The sequence below is a fragment of the Mesoplodon bidens genome (genome assembly GCF_964165515.1).
Source record: "Mesoplodon bidens genome assembly, chromosome: 4".
In the NCBI taxonomy this organism is placed as follows: domain Eukaryota; kingdom Metazoa; phylum Chordata; class Mammalia; order Artiodactyla; family Ziphiidae; genus Mesoplodon; species Mesoplodon bidens.
The window spans coordinates 107,968,758-107,980,707 of record NC_138160.1 but is presented as its reverse complement, the minus strand read 5'-3'; positions in this window follow the sequence as shown (position 1 = coordinate 107,980,707).

The window sequence follows — 11,950 nt, the reverse complement described above, 5'->3', positions numbered from 1 at the left end:
GCATAAAAGGAAGAATATTGCCAAGACAAAAAGCCTAGCAAACTTGACGGTTTCCTAATGATGGATCCTAAGTATCTAAAAAGAAGTAAATAAATGGGCGATGGACTGTGTGGAAACAGAAACACCAGGAGAGGAAGGGCTCTAGGGTGTTGTGGCTGTATTGATTGAGTACAGTCTTAGGAAGAGGGCTGTTGCTTCTCAGAAACAGGAGGACTTTGTCACTGAGATGTTTTCTTTTGAGGAGATTAGCAGTCCCAGTTCTGTCCAGGTTAAAAAAAAAATTCAAGTCTAGTCACTCTCCTCTTTAATTTCCAACTACATCCCAATTATGAATTTGCCTTCTGATACTAGGAAAGAGGCATCCAAGACAGATGTGACATCCACCAAGACATTACAGTAGTCATGAACATTTACACAATTAATCACATTGCTTTAATATGAACCAAAAGCTGTTAGATATTCAAAGGGAAAATTGACAAATCTAAAATCATACAGAGAGAATTTAACATAACTTTCTTAGATACTGTTTAAGACAGTAAGGGCATAGAGGATTTGAGGTTTATAAGATTGACCGTATATGTTTCACCCAAGAAATAGAGAATATATGTTATTTTTAAAAATCAATAAGAACTTTACAAAAACTGACATAGCTTAGACCAAAATAATCCTTAACAGTCAAAACACAGAAATCATACAGGGCACATTCTTGTACTATGATGCAATAACTATTAAATAGTCAAAGGGAAAAAAAGCCCATGAAAATTGAAATTTAGAAAATACCTTTTTCAATGACTCAAGTTAAAGAAAAAAAACTTAAAACTGAAATGAAGAGGATAATTCCCTCAAAATAAACTGTGATGTCCTAGTAATTAAAGCAGGCAAACAGATCCAAAGAGCAAAGTCCAGAAACAAATGCAGATAGATAACAGAATTTAGTATTTGTTAAAGATGGGTTTTTGAGTCAATGCAGGAAGAATGTGTGTTTCCAAATGGCTAGCTATTTGGAAAATGAAATAAAGCTGTAGTTCATTTTTTTCTCTTCTGACATCTTTTTAAAAAACTGTTAATGAAGTATAGTTGATTTACAATATTGTGTTAGTTTCAAGTGTACAGCAAAGTGATTCAGTTTTATATATATATGTGTGTACATATATATATTCTTCTTAGATTCTTTTCCATTATAAGATTATTATAAGATACTGATTATAGTTCCCTGTGATACACAGTAGGTCCTTGTTGTTTATCTATTTTATATATAGTATTGTGTATCTGTTAATCCCAAATTCCTAATTATCCCCCCCCTTTCTCCTTTGGTAACCATAAGTTTGTTTTCTATGTCTGTGAGTCTATTTCTGTTTTATAAATAAGTTCATTTGTATCATCTTTTTTAGATTCCACATATAAGCTATATCATATGATATTTTTATTTCTCTGTGTGAGTTACTTCACTTAGTATGATAAGCTCTAGGTCCATCCATGTTGCTGCAAATGGCTTTATTTCATTATTTTTGTAGCTGAGTGATAGTCCCTTATATATATACATACCACATCTTCTTTATCCATTCCTCTGTCGATGGACGCTTAGGTTGCTTCCATGTCTTGGCTATTGTAAATAGTGCTGCAATGAACATTGGGGCACATGTATCTTTTTGGCTTATAGTTTTCTCTGGATTGTAGTTCCTTTTTACACTCAATGTAAAAATAAAGTTTATCTAGATTTCAAAATTATTTTTAAACTATAATAACATTAAAAGGAAATTTAGGAGGCATATGTTGTGATATTATAAAGGAGATTACCTTCTTAGTAAACCTATAAATTCCCAAAGTCATAAAGAAAAAATTTTGATTATATAGAAAGATAAAACTCCAACATGAGGGACTTCCCTGGTGGTGCAGTGGTTAAGAATCTACCTGCCAATTAAGGGGACATGGGCCCGATCCCTGGTCCAGGAAGGTCCCACATGCCTCAGAGCAACTAAGCCCATGCGCCACAACTACTGAGCCTGCGCTCTAGAGCCCATGAGACACAACTACTGAAGACCCACGCCCTAGAGTCCGTGCACCCTAGAGCCCACATGCCGCAACTACTGAGTCCACGTGCTGCAACTACTGAAGACCAAGCGCCTAGAGCCTGTGCTCTGCAACAAGAGAAGCCACGGCAATGAGAAGCCTGTGCACCGCAAAGAAGAATAGTCCCCGCTCGACACAACTAGAGCAAGCCCGTGCACAGCAACGAAGACCTAACACAGCCAAAAAAACCAACAAAAACAAAAAACAAATAAAACCTCCAGCATGAAAATCAATGGTCTAGGGGAAACTATTGTTTGCAGTGTACAGTAGACAATAGGATCTGTTTCAGGATATAGAAAGAGTCCCTATGAATAAACAATTACCTATGGTGAGAGGCTCAGTATACAGATTGAACAGTGAGACCATAAGTAAAAATAGAACTCTAACCCACAACCTGCAGCAACCAGCCTCTAAAGTCAATTACCCCTGTAGCAGTTGGTCCAAAACAACCAAGGCTTGATTATTAACTGACAGTTTCCCTAATTTGCCCCCTGTTCCCATCTTCAGACCAACTGGAGAAAGCCAAATATGCACCCCTAGCCAATCATATAGGATGCCCTGCTTCTGGTTAGTCTGCCTCTAGCTTCCTCATGCCAACAACCTCCAATCAAGGCATACCTGCATCTTTCCCTTTTTCCACTGTAAAGCCTTCCCTCTCCTTTCCTTGGCTTTGTGTATCTGCCAAACGCAAGTGATGGTGGCTAACTCCCTTGCTATAGCAAGCCCTGAATCAATAGACTTTGATCTCATTTGGGTGGTCTTCATTTATTTCTACCATGGGAACTCTATTCATTAATTGTCTATGTATGTGAATTTATAGAGAAAGCATTATAAAGGCATATTCCTGATTGCACATTTATTGGGGATGGGGAAGGTGGTCTCAGAGATCAAGGGAGTTGATCTTAGGAAAAAAAGATCACTTTTTTCCTAAGCATGTCCATATGGTTTTGAACAAGGCCCAGGCCCTTCTGCTGTGTTCCACTCTTCCAGTTCCCCCAGTGATGCCAGTGCTATGGTTCTGGTGCCGCTCCAGTGGATCCTATCAGGAATGTAACAAAAGTAAAGCTAACCCAAACTGTGGGTTAAGCCATATGGAAAGATCTCAGCGTTTATCTCTCTCAGTGATCCAGTGGTATAATAAGTCCACTGGATAGCATTTAAATGGCTCAGCACACTCACTTCTGCTGTCATTTTACACTCTCTAAAGCAGACAATGTGCTGAGATAGCACCTGTCTTAAAAACAAGTGACTCAGGAAGGGCTGATCATAACAGAGATGGGGGGAGCTGTATTTAACCTGTTTGGACTTTTTATTTGGTTGGGTTGGGATGAGTTTGGTATGTTTTCAAAATATGTCAGATTATAAACCTCACTGGAAGGCAGCAGCCATAACCAAGGGAACAAAAAACATCTGGAGACCCAAGTCCTGCATGACTGTCCCTCAAAATAAAGTTGCAGAGGACAGGAAGCAGAGTAAGGCCCACAGGAGAGAGGGACTCAGGTCTGGGAAGGCTTATGCCCCAAACCACTTCATTTAAGGAATGCAGTGCCTAACAGTACGAGTCCACAACCAGTGAGGCTGTTTCATTGGCCGTGTTTTTAAGTAATCGTATGTGTTAGGATTCTCAACGATCTAGAGAGGCCCAGGCTACTTTTGTTTACTGAAAAAAGAAGGAATGCCAAAATAGTGTTTCAGTGTTGTGTCAACATTTTAAGTGTTCCGTCTTGACTGTGTCCCTCTGTGACCTCCTGAATAACCCACTTTGGAGGTAATGTTTGCGTAGGAGACCTGGGCCCAAGGCGGAGCACAGAGCTCTTGAAGATGAGGGTCCATCCAATTAAGATGGGGTGGTACATGTGACTACACTTAGGAGTTATCTCTTTTCCACATTTTGTTCTCACTAGGGTAGATTTTCTCATTTTTAAGGATGAGTTAACCTTAATTAACTGGTGTACTGGTGAAATCAACATTTACATTTTTGTGCAAATTTTGTTTGTTTCATCTCACAGTGTCTGTGCTTTCTTCCATCCATTATCCACACATGACATCAGCTTTTAAGCTGCCCATATCCAAACACCCTGGTGTCACCTTCCTAAGGAACCTAGGCACCTGGAATGTTCTCTCTGACTCACCCTTCAATCTTATACTTTAAAAAATTCTGTTAGACTGTCATAGCTAAACTTTAAGTTGTTCAACCTTAAGTCTGACATCTTCAAGCAAATTCTATTCAGTTCATATAATTTTTTCTGAGAAGTAGAAATGTTAGATAACATATTCTAATTCCAAAAAAATTAACATAAATGTCAGTGACAAAGTAACTAGGAAATGACTGTAAATTCTTAGAAGGCAAACTCAAAGTCATTTGTCTCCCATAGAATCTCAATGAATTTCAGTTAGTAATTTATAAAGATGTTTTCCTGTACCAGGACATTGTAGTCTAGTGAATAATAACCAAATAGCAAAAGTATTAAAAAACAGATTACAAAATAGTGCAGGAAAGAACTTTTAGGACCTTTCCAAGTAAAGGTGACTTGGAGAAGTTATGGAATCCTTTCCTGAAGCCCAGAGAGTTTTAGTATTCTCTTTATAATGTATTTACAAAATATACAAATATTTAGTGATTTAACTACAAAAATTTATAAGTCTTGACTCTTGATTTCCCTCTATAACTAAAGACTATATATAAAAGGAGAAATTTCCTTGAGGTTACTTCTAACTGAAAGTATAGAGTTTGGGATATTTCTTTACCTGAGAGATGTTTCTGGTTTACATTAATCCACATTTGTTAGTGGTCAAAGAATGATTTCTCTAAAATAAACATGAACATCAGTTCTAAAATATGTTCACCCAACTTCCCTCCAGCCCAGACAAGACCCAAATTTACTGCTGGAACTTCTGTGTCAGGGGCTTTTCTAGATCCCATGTTTTCGAGGGAGAACAAGGCCTTTTCCCTGGGAACAGATCTGAGGACAGTGGGTTCATATTAAATATCATTCACGTTTATATCCTCCACATAACTATCCTCCAAAGAGAGGAGAAATATTAACTTCCAGGCATTAGAGTCATCATCATTTTCATTCCTTTACAAAACAATATGTTTTCAGACTCTACATCCCTGTTTCTTCTCAAATACATAGCAAGTTGGTGTCATGGAAAGAGGAGCATTGTGGGCTGAATTGTATGCCCACAAAATTCATATGTTGACGGCCTCTTCCCTAGTACCTTAGAATATGACTGTATTTGGAAATAAAGTCTTTAAAGAGGTAATTAATTTAAAATGAGGTCATTAGGGTGGGCTCTAATCCAATATGACTAGAGTCCTTTTAAAGGTTAGGACATACACATGTTACAGAGGAAAGACAATGTGAAGACACAGGGAGAAGACAGTTGTCTGCAAGCCAAGGAGAGGGGCCTTAGAAGATAGCAACCCTGCCAACACCTTGATCTTGAACTTCCAGCCTCTAGAATTAGGAGCGAATAAATTTCTGATGTTTAAGCCACCCAGTCTGTGGTGCTTGTTATGGCAGCCCTAGCAAACAAATCCAGAGGATAAGACCTAGATTCATGGCCCAGCTCTGGAAAAGTGACTTAAACCCTGAAAATATCCTCAAAATGGACATAACGTTTTCATTAAAACCTCCTAGCAGTTTTATGGTTTTACATACTGTCTCTACGTGGCTGCCTCTAAATGTCTATCTCCTGCCTTTTCCCCAAATTCATGCTTATAGCCAGCTGTACCCTCACATCTATACCAGGAGGTCTAATGGGCATCTCAGATTTGATATGGCCAAAGCAGAATGCCTGGTATTCCCCATAAAAACTAAATTCTCCTCAGTAAGTGGAAACTCTAACATTCTAGTAGCTCAGGTCAAAATCTTGGAGTTATGCCTGACTCCTCTTTTTCTGATGTCCCACATCAAATTCATCACCAAACCCTGTCAGCTCTACCTTCAAAACATATCCAGGTCCATGAGTTGAGAGACAGATCAATGGAATTGAATATAAAGTACAGAAATTGATCAGCTTTCAAACATTATGAACAAAATCAAAAGACAAATGAAAAACTCTGAGACAATATTCGCAACATATATCTTAGATAAAGAGCTAATATCCCTAAGAGACAATGAATTATTTTTGAGAGAATAAAAGCCTATAGAAAAAATAAGCGAGAGACCTGAACAGATGATTACAAAAAGAATCTAAAAATGTCTCTTGAACATATAAAAAGATGTTCCATTTCATAATAAGTAGAGTGCATATTAAAAGTACACTGAGATACCATTTCTTACTCATCAGATGGACAAAAATTCAAAAGCATGACAATAGAATCTCTTGGGGAGGCTGTGGAGAAACAGGCTGTCTCATATACTGCTGTTCAAAATGTAAAATGATATCATCCCTATGGAGGCAATTTGGCATTAGCTAACAAAAGTACACATGGATTTACTGTTGATCCTGCAGTCCCACGTGTAGGAATTTATCCTGAAGATACACATGGATCGATACAAAAATACATATGCATAAAAGTTGTTCATTTGCAGTACTACTTGTAAGTGTAAGACATTGGAAACTTCCTAAATGTTCAAGCATAGGAGATTAGTTGGATAAACTATTGTATCACACAGTGGAATACTATACAGCTATTTAAAAAGAATAACAAAGATCTCTATGAACTGATGCAGAGTGATTTCCTGGAGATATTATTAAGTGGAAAAAAGCAAAGTACAAAAGAACATATTTAGAATGTCAAAATTTGAATAATAAAGAAGTGAAAAATAGAAAATATACATCTGTTTTCTTATCATTACAAAACAAACAAAACAAAACATATAAAAATGATAAACCCCAAGAGTGATGAAGTTGGTGGCCAACAGGTAGTGGTGGTGGAGGAGACAGAGGAAGGAGTGATGCTTCTCTGAGGACCTAATTTTGTACAGTTTTGATTTTTGAAAGTGTGTTAATATTCTACATATTTGAAAATAAAATTAAATCAATAAGGACAGAAAAGTAAAATTGAAACTGAATGCAAACTGAAACAAATGAATCAAACTGTATGGCAAATGGATACTACAACCACATGGAAGGAAAGGAAGGCAGGGAAGAAGGAAAAGGGTTGCCAGATAGAACAAGGAAAAAATACAGGACAGCGAGTTAAGTTTGAATTTCAGATAAGCAGCAAATAGTTTTTTAGTATAAGTATGTTCTGTGCACTACATCCCCAGCCACCACCCCTTCCCCTACTTATCTCCATGACTCCCTCTTGCTTTACTCACTTACTCAGCAGCAGACATGTGGACCTTCCCTTAGACATGCCAAGCAGCTCCCACTTCAGGGCTTTGCACACGTGTACAGGGCTCTTTTCCCTCATTTATTTAGGATTCTGGTCGGAGGTAATTATAATTGAGAGATCTTGCCTGCCTACCACACTCCTTTTGTCTCTTACTTTGATATATTGTTGTTTCCTCTAGCACTTACTGGAAGATACATATATGCCTATAGAAAGTATATGTTATGTGTGTGTGTGTGTGTGTGTGTGTGTGTGTGTGTAAGAACATGGCACATAGGAAGTGCTCCATGACTATTTGATGATCAAATAAATGGTATTATTGGGCCAGTTGAATGAGTACAGATGTGAAGCCCCTGACACTGAGCAAATGTTATCTCCCATTTCTTAGTCATCCTTCTTTGCATATAAGGGTTTCCTTTTAAAACCTAGAACCTAAAAACTAGTCAAGAAATTCAACAATAACAGTGCAGAGAGGAAAGGTATTTTGCCTCTAGCTCTTTGTGACTAATCAACTCTGCTTCAAGGACCTTGAGGAGATAATTTTCTTCCAACTATGGCTCTTCCATTTAAAACGGTAATCCCAGGTCTCATTTTGTATTTTCTCCTATGAAAGGATGCGAAGGTCACCCACTTAACAAACTCTTCAGTTGATGCAAAATGCATGTAGAAGCAGCAACTAAGGCAATATAAAAGTGAAGATGAATTGAAGTTATTTATATTCAGTAAAAATGTGTTGGAGGAGTAAAGTAAGAAAAATGTGTCTATCCAGCAAAAGTGCTTTATACATGGTTAAGAAATACCCTTGGAGGACTTCCGTCGTTGGCGCAGTGGTTGAGAATCCACCTGCCAGTGCAGGGGACACGGGTTTGAACCCTGGTCTGAGACAGTCCCACGTGCCACGGAGTGACTAAGCCCATGCACCACAACTACTGAGCCTGCGCTCTAGAGCCCATGAGCCACAACGACTGAGCCTGCGTGCCACAACTACTGAAGCCAGCGTGCCTAGAGCCCACGCTCTGCAACAAGAGAAGCCACCGCAATGTGAAGCCTGTGCACCACAACAAAGAGTAACCCCCGCTCGCCACAGCTAGAGAAAGCCCACGCAAAGCAACAAAGACCCAACACAGCCAAAAATAAATAAATAGATAAATAAATAAATTTAAAATTTTTTTAAAAAAAAGAAAAGAAATACCCATGGACCACCAGCCACCAACTAGAGTTACAACTTCCCTCTTCCCAGAAGTGGCCAGGCCAGGCAACAGGGAGGATGATGAGGATGTGCCTAGGGTACTTCCAAAACAGAAGCACCACAGGGTCTGAGGAAAAACTAGAAACAGTTATATATGTTCAAGACATAAAAGTGATGACCCAATGGAAAAATAAGAATTTGATTGGTTTATTATTCCTGTTTTACAGTTTAGTCTTGTTTCAAGTTTGAATTATGGTGTAGAGAAGCATCTTAATCATTTCTGGGCTTTGACTTCTCAAGGTGGTCATTTGGCCCTTTTCTAGAGGACCATTCAGCTCATCTGAAAAAGTGAACTCCATCCTCCACCAGGCAAGACCTTACCTTTCCTAGTAATACCTTCTCCTCTGACCCAGTAGAGCACCTTTAGAGCATCTGGAAGCCTCTGCCAGCTGGAGATAATCTTGATATTATTCCAAAATAAAAACACTCAACCCTTGTAACTCCATTTTTGTGGGGAAGGGCGTTACAGATGATCAAGAAAAAGGGCTAGCATTTGATTCCCTTAGATACAGGCATTTAGCTTGTGTTGACACCCTTGATGAGATTCTCTATGTGCTGAAATGTGACCACAGGTGTATAAGAGGTGCACAGACTGTCGATTGTATCAACAAGGTAGGGCTGAACCACCTCCACAGCTTTTTGTAAAATCTTATTTTTCTTGATAATCTGGGATACTCAATATCTTTGTTCCAAAAGTCAGTATATATCTAACAAAAACAAGTTTCACAAAAATGTGGACCATAATCTTCATGATTCAAGAATTTAACTTTTTAATCTTTTTATGATGGAAAATGTCAGGCAATTAATTTGGATTGCCTGTGATCATGTTTTCTCTTTTTAACTCAAAATAAAATAGGTTTTTGTATCATTTAGTAACACAGTGTTTTTCATATTGCTGGGTATGAAACCAATTTAGAGGGTCATAACAAGTAGTCTCTTAATGAAACAGAATAAAATAGAAAATAGAGTGCCACTACAAGAAGGGAAATTATTTTTCATAAAACTTTTGTTTCAGGAATATGTAAGTGTGTATCTATAGTATGTATATGTTTTAGGCTACACTATAAAATGCACTTCTTACTGTGGATCACAGTAAAAAAAATGTGAAAGCCATGGATTTAATATTTTCACTTTCATAAGCAATTAACAGACACTCACAGTAACAAATAAAATCTAATTCATGAATTAACTGAAAAAGAAACACTACTACCTATGTGAACTAACTTATAGATAAACATTCAAAAATATTCATGTTTCTCTAGAAAAACAGGTACCTTAGTAAAAAGAAAATAGGTTTATGACTTCCTGAAAATCAAATCCCTAACTTGCCTTATGTGCTGAAGGGTAAAAAAAAAAAAATCTTATTCACCTTAAATAACCTTTAAAGTAGGATTTATGATGACTGGGTTTTGTTGGCATTTTGATGACTAATTTGAACAATTTTTATTAAAATGAAATGCAGACAGATTTATTGGGATTTAAAAATCTTAAAAGAGGCTTTTATAGGACTTATTTCATTATGAGAAAAACTGTGGTAAACCCTCAGTGGGAGGAATGACATCTTTGGCATCTTAATGGGTGATGTCAAACATGGGCACTTGACAGATGCTGCTCTGGTCTTTACCCTTGCTCTGGAACTTCGCAGCAGCTGCCTGTGTTGTGATGCATAGAAAGTCTGGCTGTGAAGGTCCACACCAGTAGAATAAGATTCCAGTTTGGCATCTGCTCCAGGAATGAATGAAAAACCTAGGAAGTTGCACATAAAGATTTGCCCGTGGGATATTTTGGGGCAGAGATTGCTGACAGTATTTCTTGAGACCCACTGAAATGACCCTCAGACTTCTGAAGCCACCTTGTGTATTGGGAGTCGGTCTGGGATGTAGTGCATGGACCGTGACAATTCATCTCATTTTGCCCTCTGCCAACCAGTCTGTCACTAATTGCTATTTGCTTTTTTCCCCCTTTTTTTTATTAGTTTCTGCTTTATAACAAAGTGAATCAGTTATACATATACATCTGTTCCTATATCCCTTCCTCTTGCGTCTCCCTCCCTCCCACCCTCCCTATCCCACCCCTCCAGGCGGTCACAAAGCACCATTTTTGGAGCCCATTTGTCCCTATCTCACTCCAAGGTACCCTTTTATTGAAAGCTCCCCTGTTTTGGAATAGAAAATCAGCACAGAACGTAGTACCTGGGTAATAACAGAACAGTTGACAGAAGTATCTGCATCTTGATTTAATGCTTTTGGACAAAGTCTTAGTGTCAAAATTAATCTAGTCCATCGATAAGAATATTTGAAACTCATTGACCAGCCTCTAGAAAACTTGACAAGTCATTTTCAAAATGGCCCAGACTATAAATTGAAAATGGAAAATGTTGTTTTTGCTGAAAAGAACTCCAAAAAAGTAAAGCACTCCTAAAATTTATTTCCCAGCATCTACATATTCCTGCTCTCATTCTTTCTTGCTAACAATGGTATAAGTTTAAAAGCTAAGTTCCTAAGCCTAAAGTTCATAAATAAATCTTTACCAGAGAGACCCCTGTGAGACAAGGTGGTATAAATATTAGAATTATAACAGTGGTTGCAGTTTAAACTTTTACACTACCCTTTCATAAGTTTCTCCTCAGATATGAGAATAGGGCCTGCTAACTCTAAGGCATCCTGGTGTTCTAATGTGTAAAAGATAACTCGGCTAGAACAACGTTGAGGGCTGTAGAGCATTTGTTTACTAGGGTGTACAGACTCATGGCCCCCCAAAGATGTTCTTTGCATCCTAATCTCCAGAACCTGTGAATATGTAATCTTACATAGAAAAATGGACTTTTCACGTGTGATTAAGTTAAGGACCTTGAGATGGGAAGATTATCCTGACTAGCTGGGTAAGCCAGATAATCACAAGTGTCCTCACAAAAGGGTTGCAGAAGGTGTCAAAGTCAGAGGTAGAAGGTGTAAGGACCAAAGCAGGAGTCAGAGGAGAGAGATGTTACACGGCTGGCTCTGAAGACAGAGGAAGAGGCCATGAGCCACAGAATGCTGGCAGCCTTTAAAAGCTGAAAAAGGCGAGGAAATGGATTCTCCCTTTAAATCCTCCACAGGGGAACAGCCTGGCCAACACCTTGAGCTTAGCCCAGTGGGACTGACTTCTGATTTCTGACCTACTAAGAGTAAGAGAATAAATCTGTGTTGTTTTCGTCACCAGGTTTGTGGAACTTCTTACAGCAGCAACAGGAAACGAATACATTTACCAAGCTCAAAAAAAATAATAAAAGAAAATAGAGAGGGGGGAGCCCCTTGTACCACATTTACTTTGGGGTAAGTGTGTTTATTCTTACAACAGATACA